At 42.8% G+C, this 21274-nt stretch overlaps 1 protein-coding gene across 1 annotated transcript in view; it reads left to right on the top strand.

Annotated features, from left to right (window-relative positions):
* Positions 1-21274, top strand: part of Mast4 (microtubule associated serine/threonine kinase family member 4) — a 611732-nt gene that overhangs the window by 177763 nt on the left and 412695 nt on the right. The window lies entirely within an intron of this gene.

Below are 21274 nucleotides of genomic sequence, written 5' to 3'. Positions count from 1 at the left end.
AAAAAAAACAGCAAAAAAAAAGGTGGGGAAACAAACACAGCTTGGTTGCTGATTTTATTTTTTTCTTTCAGGGCTGACATTTAAACAATAGACTCAGCTTACTATGCCCATCATGTTCTGATATTTTTTTAAGCTAATGTTTTCTGTCTTCATGGCCTGCTGCTTGCTAAATAGATAGAAGCAGCGTGTAAACAGTGACTGAGCTTTGGAGCCCCCTGATGAGGAAGGAAAGTGCTATTCTAATCATTATACAAGCCCTTTAGTCTAAGCAGAGATACAAGGTATTGTGCCTGACAGTTCACAGCCACGTAGCTGCAGTCCTGAGAATCTTTGAATCCTGCCTTCTGGATACACAAATGAGTGGCCCCTGCCCCCACTCCATACCCTGCATTCCCTGGTTGTCTTGTGTGTTGTAACCTTAACAGCTAGAATAAAAGCTCCCTTTCCTGAGAGGGGGTCACTTCTCTTTGCTAAAGGATGTTTGGGTCATTTCGAATATAAAGAAAAGCAGGATCAATATATTCCCATAGATTGTATAGGAATGCAATGTGTGCATAGCATTAACGGATTAACTTGTAGACAGTATTGACTGGGATTTCTAAAACTTGTTAGAATGCTGTGTGTCAGTGGGGAAAATAGAGAAGTTTTGCTTTCCTGGACTGTAGAAATGAAACCTGTCTGTCTTTCTGACTATCTTATTTTTGTAGTGCTTCAAGCACGCTAGGCAAATGCTCTACCCCTAAGTTAAACTCCCAGCCTAGCTCTGGAATATTTTAATCATCTTACTTGAAGAGAGAAAAGAAAAACAACACAATTCCCAAGAAGCGTTTTTCCCTTTTAGAGTTAGCTTGGAGGTCATCATGTTGGAGTGAGGGGAGTGAGTCTCTCTTTAGTCACTTAATGGGTTCTTAGCTTCCTTGATAAATCTGAAAATACTCAAATTAAAGCTCCCATGGTATTTAGTAACTATTCACTGGGATACAATGTCTCTGTCTTAAGCTAAACCAACAGTCACAGTATCTCGGCACCGTGGCAGCTTATTTCTTACACTGTAACTGTTGAAGGGAAATATTTTGGGCTTGATTGCTCTCCTTATGGTGGTTTACATGCTCACATTCCACCTTCCGGATAGGCTCTTACTGGCCTTTTGCAACTCTATTTCCAGTTGGTCAAGGTGGAAAGAAGGAGAAAGCCAGGCTGACAGAGACATACTTCTCTCTACATACTTTTATCAGGATCCATCATTTAATCACAGGTCACCCTAAGGTGGATGTTGTGCATTCTGGGAAATGAGGGCCTGCTGTCCTATAGCTTAGAATCCAGATACATGTAGGCAAGGAAGGGTAGCACCCACCAGGTTGAAGAGTTTGTGGAGAAGTAGATTTCAGTAAGGCCATCGGGCATGGATTTGGTTTGAGATACCCATGAAACATGTTAAACTCATAAGCCCAGTAGGATTGTGGAGTCACAGAAATGAATCATCATTTTGAAGAGATCATATCAGACCATGTCATGTAAGCAAATAAAGATGAAGATAAGAAAAGGTCACTGGAATTAACAGTATACTTACTGGGTGACCTTGGAGAGAGCAGTGGAGTGCAGGCATATGCTAGGGGGATGAAGGTGAAGAGGAAACAGGGAACTGGAGAAAGCAAATCCTTGGGTAAACCATAATATCCATTGCTCTTCTAGAACTTGTACTGCGAAAGGTGTGAGCTGGGATGGTATGGAGAAAGAGACAGGAGCCTGGTGGGAAGTGCAGAGGATGACATTTTCCTCTTGGTTTCTTCATTGACCCATTCATCATTCAGTAATGAGTTGTTTAATCTCTGAGTTTCCGTACTTACTAGAGATTGGTTTGCTGACTATTTTAAATTTTATTGCATTGTGGTCATCAAGGATACATGGAGTTATTTCCATCTTTCTGATTTTGTTAAGGTTCCTTTTGTGTTCCAAAATATAATATGGTCTATTTTAGAGAAGCTTCAATGGGCTGCTGAACATGTTGCAGATAACTGTTGAGTCCATTTATGTATGATGCCATTTACTTCTGATGTTCCTCTGCTTATTTTTTGTCCAGATGAAGAAAGTAGGGTATGCAAATCACTTATTATTAATGGATTGTTAGTCTGTGTCTGTAATATCAGTAGTACACTTTTTATGAAATTGAGTACATCAGGGATTAAAACACATATGTTTCAGATCATAATACCTTCTTGGTTAAACTTTCTTTTCTTTAGAATGAAGTGTCCTTTTAAATCTTTTCTGATTAGTTTTAGTTTGAAGTTTGTTTTGTCAGATATAGGATAACAACATCTGCTTGTTTCCTCACCCCATTTGACTAGAGTACTTTTGTCAATCGAAGGTAGCGCTGTTTTTAAAGCTGAGTTTCTTGTTGACAGCAAAAATGGATTCTGTTTCTTGATCCATTCAGGCAGTCTGTGTCATTTGATTGGAGAATTGAGGCCATGAATACTTATAGGTATTTTTGAAAGGTATGTGTTGATTGCAGTCATTGTATTGTTGTTTCATTGTTTTTGTTGTCAGTGGTAATTACAGCTTCATTTGTTACTTCTATAGTCTCTTGGCCATGTTCATTCCTCTTGTCAGCCTGAAGTATCCCTTCCAGTATTTTGTTAAAGGTTGATCTGCTGTATATAAATTTGTTAGTGTTCATATCATGGAAAATTTCTTTTTCCTTCAACTGTGACAGATAGTTTTCCTGAGTACATTAGTCTAGGTTGGCATTCATGGTGTTTAGGGACTTTGCTACATTGCTCCAAGCTTTCAAAGTATCCGTTAAGAAGTCAGTTTTGATTCTGATAGGTTTTTCTTTGTATGTGACCTGTATTTTTTCTCATGTAGCTTTCATAATCTTTGTTTGTTCTATATACTTTTAACTATGTTGTGGGAAGTTTTGTTTGTTGTTTTGTGTGTGTGTGTGTGTGTGTGTGTGTACACACACAAAAAAAAGTATATATTTGTTTTCTCCATTTGGTGTTCTGTGTGCATCTTGTATCTGTGTGGGTGTGTCTTTCCCTAGTTTAGGGACTTTTTTTCTATGTTCTTGTTGAAAATTTGGTCTCTGCCATTGGCCTGGGATTCTCTCCTTCATCTATCCCTGTAATTTGAAGTTTGATCTTTTCATGGTGTCCACATTTCTTGTGTATTATTTTCCTATGTTTTTAAACTTTTCATATTTTTGCTTATTTCATCCAGTTCCTCTATTTTATCTTTGAGTCCTGATATTCTGTCTTATGCTTGATTCATTCTACTTGTAAAATTTTCCCTTGAGTTTTCTAGTTGAGTTATTGAGTTTTCGATTCCATCTAGAATTATTGTCAGCATTTCTAACTCTTTATTAAATTTTGTCTTCAAATCCTGGATTGTCTTTGTCACTTTCATTATTTGTTTCCTTGAACATCACTCAGGCTTTTATTCTCTAAGTTTATTCTCTTTAAGTTTATTGAGTTGGTTGGTGTGTGTGTGTGTGTGTGTGTGTGTGTGTGTTCACTAAACTCCTTGAGTTCTTTGATGAAGTTTATGATTGCTCTTTTTAAATTCTGTGGTTTTGGGGGGGTTCATCTAGGTAATTCACACTGGCAAGCATTTCTGTAGGACTGGTGGATTTCAAGAGAATGCAGCCTTGGTCTTTCATATTGTTTGTATTTCTGTGATGATATCTGGAATTGTGGACTTCTTTGTTAATTCCATGTCTGATGTAATCACAACAAGTTATTACAGAACACAGATATTTAGCCATGTTCAGCCTGAAGGTTGGATATGGCTTAGGTAGAATGAAGTCTGGTAGACTCAGGAGATGGGCTAGCATGCAACATATGTGTTCTGGTACTATCCTTGAGTTTGAGCGTAGATCTGGAGGGAGGGAGGGAGGATTGTGTGTTTTTCTACAACTAGACCCTGGTGCAAGATATGCAATACTTGGGTGGGTGGAAAGGTTGGAAATGGAACCTGAGAGGCCTGTTAGTTATTTATGTTTGGGTCCGTGCAAGCAGGCATACCTATAGTAAGCCAAGGAACTGCTTGTGGGACTCAAATAGACCTGGAAATCAGAAAGGGTATGTGAATGGGAAGATCAGGTGGAATTGTCCAACTCAACCTTCCTTTTAATACAGTTCCTCCTTTTTTAGTGACCCCCCAGGCTTCAAATTATTTACTTGCTACTTTATAACTGCAATTTTGCTATCATTATGAATCATAATATAAATACACGATATACAGGCTGTCTGAGATGAGAGACCTGTGAAAGGTTCGTTTGACCCCAGGGAAGTCATAACCCACAGGACTGAACTAGACTCTGGCATATAATATGCCAGACCTGCCTGGACAGAGAGGTGGGATGTGGTGCTTGAGGGGCCTGTAGATTGTCAAGAAGTTTAATTTTTAATGTCCATTTCCTTATTGCTGGTTTTAATGAGCTTACTATTTAAAAAAAAAACATAATCAAGGCAGTTTAATAAGTTTTGAGGTTCATTGTATTGAGTCCTGGGAGGATGTTAGAAGGGTTCTCTGGGAGTTAGGGAGAGAAGACTATGAAATTGTTGGTAGGAAATAGAAAGGAATTCTGAATTTAGGATTTCTTAGGAGCATTGAGAACCCTCTTGGAGTCTAAGGCATGATGGGAAGTGAATCCTGACGTTTGACAAGGTCCAGACTCTAGGGAGATGAGTCTCTTGGGAGCACTAGTCACACTGAAGGCAGCTAACGGCTCTGGTCAAGAGTTATTCGGGAGCATGCTAGGAAAGGCAGACCTGAGCAATGTAGAAATGGGAAGAAGTTTTAGCATCAATGGTGGCATTCTGCAGTGATTGAGCCAAAGATGGTGGAATCTTGGAAAGTAGCCTGGATCGTGGGACTTGGGCATTGTTTGGCAATGGGTAGTTGATGAGCTGAATTGCTCATAAGCAGTCTTTGAGATTATTTTGTGTGATTATTTTGTAGTTTTGTATATTTTGAAACTTTAAGGGGCAGAGAAATCTTTGTGGTGCTCTTTGGATACTCTCAACTTAGGTTATTTCCCTTTTGGCCAGTGGTGATTGTGGGAGAGATGGCAAAGCCAGATGTACACACGATTCACATCTACAGTTTTGCTGACTTAATGCATTGGCTTCCATTTGCTCTTCTGTTTCTCAGTACTTACAGAGTCTCTCTGCTGAAGGCACATGACCAAAGGCGGATATTCTTCTGAGTTGGTGTGCTGCCCCTTTGTACCGCATACAAAGTTGTGTGATCCATCAGAAAGAGATTGGGAAGGTAGAGGATGTCTGTGCTCAGACTGGGAAGTCACTGGGTAACTTAGAGGCGACTGTATTGGCATCTTCATCTTGGCAAGAGCACACAGTTTTAAGAAGCCATTGGAACCGTTCATAGACTTCACAGAATGGGTGTCACTTTCTGTCCTGGGTGTTTTCTATGCCATCCAGGCATTTGCCATTCAGGGCAAATGTTTTGATGCTTTTGTGGAAGTATCTGCAGTTTTTCCTTGTCAGGGGAAGATCTCCTGAGACCTAGACTTAATGGGACACACAGCTGTCAGCTGGCTCTTCTGGCAGATGCTGCCTCCAAGCGACACTGACACAGAGCCTTCTGCTACTGCTCATCGCCTTTGCAGATGGCCCATTGAGGAGTCATTGCCCACACCCCAGTTCCCAGCCCTGAGCTGCCAAGTGGCTGCACCATGCTCCCAAACAAGTGATGCGGTTCTCATGGAAGCACACATCTCTCCTTCAGCTGTGTTGCGCCAGTTATGCAGGAGGTGAGAGGTCAGGAGTGATGGGATGGGAGAAGAAGCTGATGAGGACTTGAAGTACTGCTTGCATTTCCCTAGGATAAATAAAAGCCAGAGCTATTTCCTTTGAATGTGAAGGAACTCCAGAGACCAATTTGGCCCCTTCAGAAATCATTTTACAATTCTGTACCTGATAAAGCTTGAAAAACTTAAAACTTATGACGTAGTCCTGAGTGCTGATTCAGATGATGTTTTACACAAAGTCTGATTTCTCAGTAGGTCTTTGAAGTATTCTTTGTAGAGGAAGTGGTTCGATTGGGCCCCAGATTGTGGTTAGTGTGGCATTGAAGTTCCACTGGGACAGAAAAAACTTTCTGGGGCAGCTCATATATGTTTATGTACAAGTTTGATCTCTTGGCCCATATCCAATATATCCAGTTGAAGGCCACCAAGCAAGAGTCTACTGGTGGTTAAAGTTTGTTCTGGTGTGATTTTTCAAGATGGTGTGTTGACTGGGGGGTTTCTGTCCTGTCCAGTTCCTGCAGTCGTTAAGTCCCAAAGAAATCACACAGAGGTCTACATTAGTTATAAACTGATTGGCCTATTAGCTCAGGTTTCTTATTAACTCTTATAACTTATATTAGCCCATTATTCTTGTCTATGTTAGCCATGTGGCTTGGTACCTTATTCAACAAGGCAATCATGTCTTGCTTCCTCTGTGGCTGCGTCATGATTGCAGAATGGGACTTCCTTCTTCCCTGAATTCTCCTGTTCTCATCGCACTACGTCTACTTGCTCCCTGCTTGTACTGCCTATACTTCCTGCCTGGCTACTGGCCAATCAGTATTTTATTAAAATACAATTGACAGGGTACAAACCATTGCCCCACAGCAATGGTGTGCACCTAAGTATTTCTATAAGGGCCAGTCTACACCATATAGGCTAATAAATCTAACATAAAGTAGCTAAAAATCTGTAGAATGTTAAATCCAGAGTGTTTGAGGTTCCCTCATTCCACCCTCTTGCTAATTTCTTTTGTACTCGGTCTTTCTTGCCTTCGAGGCATTTTTGTGTTCTAGGTGTTGCTCATGTCTAGGTGGTCCTGCACATAATAGACTTTGGTTCTTCCCAAGGATTTAGCAATCTGCTCAATCCATTTATCAAAAATTCAATTTGTTTCCTCTTAAAGTTTTATTTAGTATAAGACACCAATTGCGGTTTGGTGCTTTAGAAAGCTGTTTTGATGAGGCATGGTCTTAGTGTAGCATACGCTGGCCTTGAGCTGGCTGGAATCACAGGTGCAAAAGTGTGTACCATCCTGCTTGACTTTAGGCATTGATATTTTTGCAGAAGCATGATTACGTTCCTTTTATTGTTGCTTATTGTCCATTGTTTTGCATCTCCCTCCCATATTTTCATAAAAATAGTATTTCTGGAACATGGGCTTTGGGTGATGTTTGGCAATGAGTAATGGTTGGGATGAGCTGAACATCAGCAGTCTCTGAAATGGTAATATTTTGAAGTTTGGTATATTTAGAAGGGGCAACAAAATCTTCGAGGTGCTCTCTTGATATTTTCCATCTGGGTTCTGTCCGTTTCACTGAGTGATGGTAGCGGGAGGGATGGACAGATCCAGGGACTCACACCCACAAGTTTGCTTCCATTTGCTTCTCTGTTTCTTGGCGCTTACAAGGTCTCTATGCCGAAGAAATTGACTGTGTTCCGGCTGTTTTTGACCCTTCATAAATTAGACACTTTTCAGCTTTGGAAAGGAAGCCAGTGACATCGTATATTCCCTATTAGAACCACAACTATGTAGCTCCTTTAGAGCTGACAGTATAAAATGGGGAAGAGGGAGGTTGGGAAAGTTCAGTTGATAAAAATATGGTTAAGTGTGTGACTCCTGGGGCTGGTGAGATGGCTGAGCAGGTAAAGGCGTTTCTCACTAGGCCTGACCCCCCCGCCCCAAACACACACCGAGTTTTATCCCCGTATTCAACATGGTGGAAGAAGAGAACCCACCCCCATGAGTTGCCCTCTCGCCTCCACATGTGTGCCATGTCATGTGTGTTCATATGCATACATGGATGTTAACACACGAAATAAATGAATGTAAAAACAAATCGAGTTATAAAACCTGCTTCAATAGGTAAATATCCCAGTGTGGAGAGAGTTGGCTTCCATGATACCCAACTGTTACTAAACTTACCTCTTAAGCCCCTGTTGTTTAAGAATATTACACTGGGCTTCAAGCTTGAGCAAGCATCTTGTGGGATACAGGCCCACATGCCTTATTTTCTCAGAGTCTTTGTGCTTAAGAAGTAAATTTCATCTCCCACGGAGAGAGGGAGTAAGGAATCCCTTTGCTTGGAACAGCATGTCTTAATTTTTCTCACACTCTAGACCTCTAACTCCCTACCCTGTCCCCTTCACAGCTCACTTGCCCCATGGCTGTGGAGAGACTCTGCCATCTCCTCTAGTGCAAGGAGGAGTCCCATCCCTTGCCCCGACATTGAGCTTGCCAGGCCCGTCTGCCCTCCCCCCCCCTCAAAACGTGTTTTCATTATCCAGTCAAAGCCCTTGGGGGTGTCCACATTGTTTTGACTTCATGGAAATGATATCAACTCATAGTTAGCTCCCCAGGAGAAAGAGAAGGCAAAGAGGTGCAAACGCCACCGGTGGGAAAGTTTAAAGATGTCTAAAAATTAGTGTTTCTGATGCATTGAGGATGCTTGTGCTGGTGGCCTGCATTTGTCATTGTCATGCTCCATTGTCATGCAGGGACTTAATCAGTGCATATTGCCAGGGCTAAATTTATTTCCCTGTGTCCGCCTAGACAGATAATCTCTGTTCTCTGACGGTTCCATCTCAGGTACCTGTCTCAGACCTGAGTCTGAAGGGAAGGTGGAGGGGAGGGGTAAGGCCCCTTCTTGCTTTCTGCTCATTCTTCACGGAAGAAGAGGGAAAAATAGTATTTAAATATCTGTTTGCTTCTTCCTGGTAGGAACACACAGAAAGTCTTAGTTTAAATATTCCCACCCCCCAAATTCCAGAGTGGCCCAAGTGCTAGCAGCAGGAGGTGGGTCTTTAGGAATGATTATGTCTTGGGACGATTGTCTTGTCCATGAGGTTAAGGCCCTTGTGAATGGGTTGTTAATTGACCTGCCTTGTGCCAGAGGAAGCACAGCAAGTAGCCCCTTATCAGAGTACACACCAGCTATCCTTTCATGGACCTCCTAGCCTCTGAAATTATGAGAAAGAATTATTTTATTTTTACACATCACCTAGTTTAGGTTCTGAGTAAGAAATCACAGCCAGTGTAAATTTGTAGTACAGCTTTGAGAAGGATTCTGTGTTAGGGCAGACCGCTTCCCTGGCTGCTAAGGCAAGCCCTGTGTAAACATTAAGCATGGATATTAATGTGTTGCATGCATTTATACAAAGATTCCCTAAACACTAGGTTTGTGTTTAGTCTTTAAGGGAAAGAGTGCCTCCACTTTTGCTCTAAGTTACTCTGAAGGATGGAAGTCCCTTTTATTAAAGTATCTAAAGCATTTCCCTGAAATCAGGTTAAGGAAAAGGCTTAGAATGGTCAGATAAATTTGAACTTTCTTATTAAATAATGAGAGCTAGGGAACCCACTGCGTTCCTCTCTGTGCTCTGGTTGCTAGGAACCCTAATGAATGGGGGTTAGTTTGGTTCTGTTCTCCTTTGCTTGTTTTTGACTATACTGGAATACAGAAATAGCATTTTTTTAAAAAGAAAAAGCAATAAGCTATGCGTGTGCCTGGAGTGGTAAGTGTTGCTTCTCTACACCTTGGTGGATAAAGGGGAAATGAACTGACGTTTTCTGAATTCACTTTCTATTCCGGGACTGGGGTGTGCTCAGTGGTCAGTGTAGATCATGTGTATGTCTTGGGGTTGGATCTGGACAGCACTAACCAAACAACATTCCCTTCCAAACAGCTTTCTATTGCTTTTGTTGATCTTGCCACTTTTCTCTTGCTCTCCCAGTGTCATCTTCTTGTATTGTCCCCTTCTTGATGGATAAATTGCTCCTACACTCCATTGCTGGCGTACCTATCATTCCTTTCACTTGCTTATGAATTCCTTGAGGATTTCTTGTGTCCTCCAAAAAAAGCCTCACATATTTCAAGGGCCAAGTCTCAGTAACAGGGCTGCTAGGTAGCCTACAGGTGCCCAGTTACATCTTAAATAAAGAAATGCTTTCTAGTATATGTGCATTCAATGCAATAATTGGGATGTATTTGAATCCAAATTTCCTTAGGCTTCCTGTATTTGTATTTAAATTTGGTCATCTTTTCATCAAACATTGGACTGATTCTCTATTTAGCCATCATCAGACATGTCTTGTAGGTCTTTGTTTGCTATGAATGACAGTGGGCCAAAGGCATGACACACAGACATTAATTTAGTGTCCTTGGCATGTTTTGTTTTCCCCGCCAGTCTCTCTATTACGTGGGAATCAGGACCATCTTTGTGAATGACAGATAACAGACTCCAGGCAGATCTGATATGTGATAGACTTCTCAGTGTGAAAGTTGGTGTGCACATGCCCTATTACAATGCAATTCAGTACTCACAGGGCTCTCTGTGGATTCGAATAACTGAGAATAAATGTGTTTGAAGGGGATGGCTATCAGGAGATAATTGGGCTTTCAAACGTGAGAGATGATGATTTGGAAGTTGATAGGAATGGCCAAATGGCATCCTTACCCTATCTCAACCCACTGATTTCCCTGTAAACATGGCTGAATTCTCTCTTTAAAAAAAAAGAAAAGAAAAAAAAAGAGAATATTAAGGAGCCTGGTGGTACTGTTACTGTACAATACCAGGCAGTGACCTTGGAGTTAGCAGCTACTTAATGTCATATGAGATTTCAGAAGTAGTCAGTTGCTAAGTAATAGACCAGAAATGGAAAGACTGAATTCCTGCCCCACGCCTGCTGCTCATTTTCAGACAGTGCTGAGATAATCATGATGCTAATCTGGGCTTTGGGTTTTCTTTCCTTAAATGTAAAAGCACTCTTATGATGTGTTTCTAAAGCACTTAGGGATTGTGAAGATTTAATTCAAGACGGGATTGCAGCTTGGATAACAATCCTGCTCGATCCTGTTGTTCTGATTCAAGTGGGGTTGGCAATTGCTGACTTTGGAGAACAGTTTCTACAGCTCTGACAGGGACCTCTCACAACAGGCATAGGGACCTTGAAATATTTGCCATTGGTGGGAGAGAGGAGATTCGTGTGGTATTCTGAAACGATGTTTGCCTTATAACCATAAAAAATAAACCATATAAAGATCACTCTAGATTTCTTGCTTAATCCATTAATCAACATTAACAAACAGTTCTTAAGACAAAAATATAACAACCTTTATGGGTGATACTTAGGCATCATTATTGAGATGAAAGAACTTGAAATCTGTTTAGAGTAGGCCCAACATGGAATTGTTATCTGTTCCAAGGAAATACACAAGATTATGTGAAAGAAAATGTGTATAAAATTTTCCTTTAAATAGGAAGCCTATTAAGGAATTTGGACCTGCCTGGAAATTTCTGTATAATTGGTGTTGTGGAGTTTATTTTATCCCCTCTAAGGCTGATTTTGTTCTTTTTATTTATCTTGTAAGGTCCCCAATTTCTCCTTGGCTTTTATAATAGCTGTTGGGATGTAGGGCAACTGTCAGCAGTGTTTAGCATCACAGGGCTGTGGGTGACATTGGGTGACATCAATCAAAGCATCTGGTCATGGGGATGAGAGTTATTGAGTAGGCTTCATAACTTCTCTGAAAAGCAAGATAGTAAGCACAACTCATTGTCTAGTCTATTGAGAGTAGGCAGCTCCCTCGGAAATCTACGGTATATTGTGCAGATGGTGGGCTCTCGCACGTCACTTCTTAAAAGATAAAAATCAAAGCCAGAGAAGTGGCACCGAGCCTTCCATATTAAATTTAAGGCCTTTGAGGGTTTTTGTTGTTGCTGTCATGAAACGAGGGAGGGAACCAGATTTTAATATTCCAGATCACGTGGACCTGTGAAACCATGAGAGACACAAATAAGACAGAGAGGAGCGGAGGTGTGAGTGCGATTCTCCAAAAGTCCGGTGGGTTCTAGGTATGGGCTGTGGTGTTGTACTCAGTGTGATGTGGGTTGCAGTCTTAGAGGGCATGGAGTTGACAGGGTAGCAGAGCATCTGATACCTAGAGATAAGTATCATTGCCCACATATAGGACACAGTGCGGTGGGAGATGAAGCAGTATCTCTGGTTTCCAATGATGCCCAGAAGGGTGAGGTGTCCAAAGGGGCCTCGAATGGCTCCTGAGCACAGGTTGTGTGTTCACCGAGTATTATGCATTTTGTATATGTTGCCTGCTTTCATCAAGACTAGATATCAGAAAAATCAAGGTCAGAGGAGAAAGCTGTTTACCCAGGGCTCCCTAGCTAGCGAATGGGGAGCCAGGATACAAGCACATGCTTCCTGCTTGCCCAGCTGCACTCCTGAGTCCCAACTGAAATGAGAATCAGTGACCCCAAAGTGCCCAGTTCTGGGGTGGGCTTATTCCATGACACAGGCGGAATTCTTACAGGGAAGAGTTACGTCCTCGGGAGAGTGGAGAGGACATCAGGTTATGGTTTGCCACACGGAGTGATGGTTTCTCTGTTTACCTCTCCAGGTGGTTCTTGCCATCACTGTCTGAAATGACCAGCAATCGCAGAAAATGGAAGTTTTAAGTGTCAGAAAGCCTGGAATAGGTCAGACAGCTACTGTGGGGTTAAATTTAGCCTGTGAAGCTCTTCACTGGGGCCAGATGGGGTGGAACTGGAATCAGCGTCTGACTTCAGGAGTTAAGAAACTGGACACATTCCTGGGATCTGACTGAGCCAATGCACACACTCAAATGGAAGGAAATTGTGGCAGGGACGCCAGTCACTGGGCTGAGAACAGGCAGGGTGGGTACAGAAGAGATGATTCCTGGGTATTTAATGTTCATCTTGGGGTGGGGGCAGGTGCTGGTCCTCACAAAGATTTCAGACGGGAGACAGAAGCATACACCAAAAGGGAGAAGGAAGAGGTGGGCTGCCAAGTGCTTTAACAGCTGCTCCGCACATCCACAAAATGACTCTGCGGGAAAAAAAAAAAATTGTTCTATTTATTTGCCTTTTCCTTCCATATATCTTGCCAGCAACATTCATCAATATCTGTCATTTCCCAGGAGGCTTAGACATGTCTAGCAATTCATTCTCCTGAATTATATTTCAATACCCCAATGGAGGGAGGCCAGATTGCAGGCGTTAACTCTGACCTCTGCCCAGCGTCACTTAGCTGCTACCAGCGCTACCACCCACCTCCTCCAGGCCCTCGCTCACCCAGTCCTCCCAGGCAGTGCTGCCTGGTGTCTGTGGCCTGCTAAAGTGTCCTCCTTACAAAGGGCTCTATTTCACACGGCTTTGCAAACCCATTTCCAGTTGCCTCTTTGCCTTTGATCTGTGCAAACAGAGCTTGGAGCCAAACCAATAGTTTTTTTTTTTTTTAATAAGAATTTTTAATTCAAACAAGCACTGCCCAAGGGGAGTCTCCCTTGGTGTTGTAGGTAGAGTTGGGGAGTTGGTGGCCACGGTTGGGTGATGTTACAGAGTGGGAGAATTTGCTGGGTGTTACCTCAGCCAAGGGTAGTGATGGAGGTGAATCTTAGGAGCACAGCCTACCATGCCCTACTACATGCGTGCATTAACTGATTTGATCCTAGGATTAGACTGAGGGGTAATCATGGTAGATAAGAAGCACTGCTCTAAGTACAAGTTAAGGGAAAACAAACGGAAGGCCAAGTAAGTTTCCGTGTAAGTACCGTTTTGAGTTGCTCCCTTTACAAAGGCACTGTGGTGACGTTTTTACCCCTTTGTTGTCATCAGATGGCATGAGTACCAGGCTGGCTGTGTTAGACTGAGTGTGCAGAACCGTTGTGTCTTTGAAGTGCCTCACCGTCGTACCTGTGCCAGAAGTTGGTTTTGGTTTAGAGCTGAAGCTATGATTGGCCATGTCAGGGACAGCTTCAGACCGGCCTCCAGCACCTTGTGGTTATCCAGAGGCTTTGGTTTTCATGTTATAGGTCTATGTGTTCCGCTGCTTTCCCATAATTCTTAGCACTCTGTCAGCGTGGTCCTGGGCTTTAGCTCCTGTCTAAAACTTTTGTCATCTACCCAGTCTCTCTAGGTATGTGAAATTGTTAATTGTTGGCCTCCAATCCACCCACCACGCCACCCCCAGCGCCCCTTGCTCCCTGTGCTCTAAGCTTATTTCAAAGCATTTCTCTCACTTTGGTCTTTAGATTCTTATATTTATTAGTGTTGCCTATGACTACGTCAGATATAGTGTGCTGTTGGTGCTATTCCAGAAAGGAAAAGGAAGTATTTTCAGTGAATCCGAGTCACATGGCTAACGAAGGGAAGACCTCAGTGCCCTGTTAGGCCCAAGTCAGCTGTAACACCATCATCTGAAAATGTGTGCTCTTGTACCCAGTTTCCATTTTCTGTGGCAGCTGGAGACTGCTGGCGAGTGGGCAGTGATATCAAGGACTGCGCGGGTCAAGGCTGTGCTCTGGACTTCTCTCGTGTCAACAAAACAAAACAAAACACTGCACGATTTTTAAAAGGATTGAAAAGCAGCTCAGTATAGAAATAAGTGGAATTTAGCACTCTGGTCAATTGTCTGCTGGTTTCTCAAGTTGTATTTATGTATGCCATTAAGAAGAGTGATTTAGCAGAATTCTTGATGCTGTCTAGCCATTCCTTTGCAGGGAGGACAAGAAATTGGAAGGCAGTCAGCCATGTGAGCGGGAAGATGGAGGGAGTCATGTCCCCGTGTTGCTGTGGCGCTGCCGAGGATGGATAAAGGGTGGCTGTCATTGCAGTGGGGATGAGAGTCCTGACGACAAGGGAGCAAATGTTTAGGAGTGAGCAATGGGGTGTGGAGGAGGAATCCCTGGGTAATGATGGAAGATACCCAGGGCGGTGGCTGCCGAGTCATCGGTTCTGCCCAGACCCCGCCAGTGACTTGGCGTGGGCTTGAATCTTTCCCCTGAAGTTTGGAGAGCACTTAAAAGGTTCACTCCCTGCTTATGGCAGGAAGGGTGTGGGTTATTAAGTATAATTTGCTATAGGGGGAGTTGATGTGGATTGTGTAGCTATCTGCTTTAACAAAATCTGAGTATCTCATTGTGTTTTTTTTTAATATAAAAGATGCGAGGATTTTAGCTAAGCCAAAGAGACTTTTTAAATGTGTAGTGAAAGATACATAATGCGCTTCAACATTTTAAGTGCATAATTTCATCACATTAAATACATTTATACATTTATATCATTGTACAACCACTGCCACTATCCATCTCTGGAACAATCCCATCATTCCACACTGAAACTCCATATGAATTAAGCAAGGACTTCCCTCCCCTCCCCCAGACTCAGAAGCCATAGTTACAGTGTCTCAGTGAGCTGACTATTGCAGGTACGTTGTGGGAAGGGAGTCAAACAACATCTGACTAACTTATTTAATTTAGCATTATATCTTCATGGTTCATTTATGTCAGTGATTCTCAACCTATGAGTAACAACCCCTTTGGGGGTGGTCAAAGAGTGCTAAGTCACAGTGTCAACCAAGCCAAGCCATGAGCAGGGTAGCTCAGCTACATGGAGTGGGAGGAGGCCACACACAGGCCCGGGCAATGGCGTGGTTCTGGCCACATGGGCACCAGTTTGTAGTAGTGCCAGAGAGTTCCACAATAGCCTGGAGTGGAGTATACAAAGGTTTATTTATTTGGGGATAAACTCACGGTAAGGGTAGCGATCCTCAGTACTCTGCATGCACTGTGAACTGGAACTGAATCCTAAGGATGGTCCCCCTGCCTCCTCAAAAACACCAAGAGCAAGGCATTGGCCACCCTGCCCAGCTTCTGACTGTTCTTGGTGGGTGCCTTAGAGAGAGAGAAGCAGAGTACTAGAAGCCAGACTGAAGCAGTACTTTTTAAATGTAGTTTTCAGCCTTCTTTTCCCTTTTAGATCCTGGTTACAATCCTAAAGAAATAACCCCAAATGTAAGGCTATAGACTGATGGCTAGATCTATGAGGCCCTCCAGGTGGTATGGAACATTTTTAATGGAAACTCTCAAATCTAGTCAGGTACCATGATTCCCTGATGATAAAGGAGATCTCTCGAGGCTATATTTAATTCTTTATATGGCCATTCTGTTAAAATTATTGCTGAATTGGTGTTTTCCTGTTTCTGAGGGATAGTCCCACCTGTGGGGTGATTTGAAAACACATACGTATCTCATTCTGAAAGCATGCATATATAAATGGAGCTGCCTCTCCATTGTCTTGGAATTTAGGGCAGAAACAAAGAAAAGCCCCTTCCAAGAGAATCTTTGATACACAGCTTACCTAGAACCAGGGTATGGCCTGCATCTATGCTCAGTAATGTTTACTTTAATGTGAACCTTAGATGAGGGCAGGGCTCTGGCTCTCTCGGTTAAGTGGAGCGAGTTCCCATGGCCAACACAACTGCAGTAGTCCAAATGATGTAGCTAGACCTCAGTGCTTGAGACCTGTCAGGTTCTGGGATCAATCGGAGTCAACTGGTCCCAGCTTTAAAAATGGGCCTTTGGTTCGTGCCTCCACGCCCCTAGTTCTGCCTGTAGAGAATGGCCAAGGAGAGCTTTAGTGCACATCGTAGGGTTCTAGGAACTGGTTTTTCGAGAGCCTGGTGCTAATCACGATTCCAGTTGTGACAACAAGCTCCATTTGGTATTAAAATAAGCAGCCAGATTGCTAAGCAAGCTCACCTCTCCTACGACACGTTGGAAGTGGTATTATCCATTCATTTCCACCCCGTGCAGCTGAACAGTGCTGTTGACAGATGCTGATTTTCTTAAATCGTAGGCAGCAAATGATGCATGAATGTAACAGCAACACACTTTTTAGAAGCCCTTGATAGTCATCAGAAAGTAAATTTATATGAAGTTTGATGTGATCGCTCCTAGCTACAGCACTGTGTTAGTACCTTCTAATGATCGCCTTAGACCCATCTGTTACTCCCTCTTCCCTATTAACACTAAGAGGGGTCCAGGCAGGAAGGATGTATCCCATGTGTTGTATTAACAGACCGTCTAATTTGTAACATTTGTGTGTTTTGTTAGGATAAGACCTAGGCAAGAATAGTGACATCTGCGCTCTAACCTAGCCCATGACTTATAAACATTTCATTCTGTCAGTGCCTGTGTACTTACTAATTAATTTTTCTAGTATCATAACTTGATTTTCTTGTTTACTATAATCTGTATTGTATTCATTGTATGTAAAGCTGATTTGATTGAGTCTTGAACTCTGTAATGTATTTTCTGCTTTAGATTTACAACAAGCCTGTTGATTTTCCTCCACTTTACAAATGAGGAGCCTGAGGCTTGGAGAAGGTTATGGAATAAATAAACGAATCAGTTTTGGGGTTCAGCCATGAGACGCAGAAGTCTGACCTTCGTGTCACCCACAGCCAAAGTAGTTATTATTTACCATGGCTGCCGGTGGCCTTTACATCCTGTTAGGTTTAAAGAGAGTCTAAGATACGTGCACAGAAAGTGGCTGAGTAGTTATTAAATTTAAGTGTCGTCTTCTGGGTTAGGCCCTGTTGAGGTAGCAAAAAAATTGAAGGCAAACCTTTGTTCTTCAGAACGAGGTAAAATCTATGTATAAAGGCAGCAAATAAGGTGTGGAATTAGCTTTAATAGTGATGTCAGCAAAAGGCAAGGTAGCGCCTTTTCAGGTCTTATTGCCAGAAGCTTCTCCATATTTTCAAAAGCTCCTGGGAGCTTTAACAAGAGGCAGATTTTCAAAGGGAAGGGCAGCTCGTGTGAAAAAAGGACATTGGCTTTGGCCCCTCTTGGCATTCCTTCTGCTGTTAGTGGCTTCTGTCCAGTCCGGCTTTGCCTCAGTGTAATGATCTGAGATCTTCACAGATTAGCATCCCGTACAGAGGGTTAGCCAGGAGCTGTTGGCTCTGATGAGGAGGTCCTCATGGTTCCCCTTTGCTCTAATTTCCCGCCACCTCTTCCTGACTCTAGACATCTGGAACCATCACCAGTACCACTGTCACTTAGGAAATGTCAGTTGGACGGGTAGAAGGAATGTGTTTGGGACAGTTTGCTGGGCTATAATGGGGAACACATTTTTGATAAAACATCCAAAGCAAAGTTATAAAATTTTATGTACAGACACGGGATCATTCAGTACAACCCCATACACCGCCCAGTCACTGTAGCCGCAACACTTGGGGCTCTTTCCAGGCTTTCTCTATTTAGGCTTTCAAGTTGAACTAACAAAATGCACTGCCCGGCAGATCAGTTTCATTCTTCTTAAAACTATTGTTGTTGTTATTGAGTGTGTGCAAACATGCATGCGCGCCACAGCATACTTGTGGAGGTTAGAGAATAAGTCTGTGGAATAGGTTCTCTTCTCCCACCTTTTTTTTTTTTTTTTTTGTTTTTTCGAGACAGGGTTTCTCTGTGGCTTTGGAGCCTGTCCTGGAACTAGCTCTGTAGACCAGGCTGGTCTCGAACTCACAGAGATCCACCTGCCTCTGCCTCCCAAGTGCTGGGATTAAAGGTGTGCGCCACCATCGCCTGGCTTCTCCCACCTTTATATGGGTTCTGAGGACCAAACTTGATGTTGCTAGGCTTCCGAGGCAACCATTTCCTCCTACAGAGAGAATGATAATTTTGCTATTTCCATGAAAAAAAAGTTACTTATTTTAATGTTACTCAATATTGTGCCTTCTGTCTTAAGTGACCTGGTTAAGAACACAGCCAGCAGAGGGTATTTTATCACCGCTGTGGTGGAGGAGGAGGGCCATGCTTTGTGATGTATGAAGCTCAACAATTTGATAACACACAACTAGGAAGAACTGGATTTTTGAAGCCAAGTTTCTCTGATTCCAAGCCTTTTGCTTAGATAATTTTGTTCTTATTTTTCCAGGTGATGCACACTTACACACACACACACACACACACACACACACACACACACACTTATGAGTAGAACTCATTTTCTAAATTTATAACGTATGTCTACCTAAGCATATGTGATAACTATTTCCTTGCTTTAGAAGTGGGGCCCAGGGGCTAGCACAGTGATTTTGGCAGCTTGCTTGCTTGGCTGTGAGCCCTTGCCTAGCTACGGAACTCATCTACATTGGCAGTGGAGATGACAGTCTCTACCCACAAGGCTAGACTTGTAGACAAAGTTGCACCAAAGCCTTGCTGGATTGTAGGTTCCACTCACTGATATGCTTCCCGCTTAGACCAGGTCAGGTGTTACTTGGCTGGTCTAGTTAGGTTGTATCCCATCCATCTGCAGCTACTGAACATGTACCAAGGGCCATCCCCTTCCCAGGAACTGTAGGAACACAACTGAATAACCCTGTTTCCTATGTCTGGGATCTCAGGAACACACCAATAATTCCTTTTGACTACATGAAAAACCAATTTGTAAATTTTTTAAAGTGAGCTAAAATCTCTTTCTGTTATTAACAATCAGGTTTTCTAAGTGTTTGTATTCTTGGATTTAAAAAAGGCCTATCTTCAAAGAATGGCCCAGTAAGGATTCCCCACGCCACATTACTGTGCTGTCTAGTACTTTTTGCCTTCAGTAGCCCCTCTCTCCAAACCTGAAGGAAATGACGACATATGGTACAGGAAAAGACTTACGAACGTCCTTCCCCAATCCTGCCATTCAAATTGCTCAGCGAGTCAGTGTGGTTTGAAAAGGGAATAGCTTTCAGAGTTACGTCTGTGCTGTAAAGAACTGTGTCTTCACACTGTGTGAATGCTGTGTTCCTAAAGGCAGCCTGTGGCTTTCCTCTCAGTTCTCAGTGATGCCCTGCTTCTGGACCGGGGCGGTAGGTCCTAAAGCCTGTCTTAGTCGAGAGTCTAGCTTAGGTTTCAAGTTAAGGCAGGAGAAAAATTCCACGCTTCTGACTTTAAATGTAACATTCCTCCACAAAACCAATCAGATGCACAGAGGCCATTAATGATGTGTGAGTTGTCACTGGCGACCTTCGTCTTCTAGTTGTGTGATTGGTTGAGGAAAGTCATATTCTGGTGCCAGCAAAGTGGCTCCATGGATAAAGCACTTTTTGAGCAAGCCTCATGGCTTGAGTTCAAGCCTAGAACCCTTATAGAGGTGGGAAGTGAGAATAACCCTAGAGTGCTTGTCCCCTGACTACCATGGACACGCCATGGCTGGCATGTACCTGTACTCACACACAAAAATCAGTAAGTACTTTAAAAAGTCATGGTTTCTCCAGGCGGTGGTGGTGCGCACCATTAATCCCAGCACTTGGGAGGTAGAGGCAGGTGGATCTCTGTGAGTTTGAGGCCAGCCTGGTCTACAGAGTGAGACCTGAAAGCTACAGAGAAACCCTGTCTTGAAAGAGAAAAAAGCCACATTTTGTGTGTGTGGAGCTGATGAGTAGTGACTGACCAAAGTCGGTGTGATCCCATGTATTCAAGAAAGTCTATTTCATAGAAAGAAAGTGTAAAGGAAGGACACAGGCATGTCAGAGTGACTTTCTCTGCTGTCGTCCAGGTGAGTTTGTTCTCACATATGTACATTTCCTGGTTTTGAGTGATAAAAAGTAAAAAAGAACCTGAAAATATCTTTTCCATTATACTACTTAATGCTATAGCCAAGTGGGCAATATGTACGAAGTTACCCTCGGTAACTCTCCGTGGTTTATTCTAGCAGGTCCGTTTTAGAGACAGAGAAGCCAGTGTCCAGAGAGGATGACTAAATTGCACCCCCCCCAGCATCCTTTCCATCCAGCACAAGATGATGGCAGCGAGTCTCATTCATCCTTGGTTCTGTACTGTGCAATGAGTAAATGAGCTGCTTTGCAAAACAAGAAGCCATTTTCTCTTCCATGATTAAAATACTTTGAAATTCTGAAAGTACTTTAGTTAAATAAAGCATTAGATCTTTTAACCTAATGGTTGATGGGTGATACCCATAATGCTTAGCTTCTGTGGTTCCTGGAACCAGCATGAACCATGGTGATAGACTATGTACTATGTCACAGTCGTTTTTAACTGGTCAGATATGCCTGGTAGGTGCATGATTGAGAGAGGGAGCCTGCTTCCCTTCTGACCCAGGACAAGCAGCTCTGTGCTCTGCAGAGCCCACTGGAGCCTCACATGAGAGTCTCTCTGTTTATTCTCTCGTGTTTCTGGCAAGGGAATGGCACTCCTCTTTGCACCATTCAGTAACAGTCACGGTACTAGGAGTGAGGCAAAGTAGGTAAAATCAGACATTGCGTTTATTAAAGCACTGTTCCTTTGTTAATAGTCATGGGTGTTCTAACTTCATTCACTCAAAGAACTCAATCTCCTGTGTTGATAGCATGCTAGCCTGTGTCCTGAGAAACTACAGTGTGGATCTATCAGCTGGCTGACTTTTAAAAGCGTT

Source organism: Microtus ochrogaster, unplaced genomic scaffold (genome assembly GCF_000317375.1).
Source record: "Microtus ochrogaster isolate Prairie Vole_2 unplaced genomic scaffold, MicOch1.0 UNK11, whole genome shotgun sequence".
Classification (NCBI taxonomy): domain Eukaryota; kingdom Metazoa; phylum Chordata; class Mammalia; order Rodentia; family Cricetidae; genus Microtus; species Microtus ochrogaster.
This window is presented reverse-complemented; position numbering and strand designations above follow the sequence as displayed.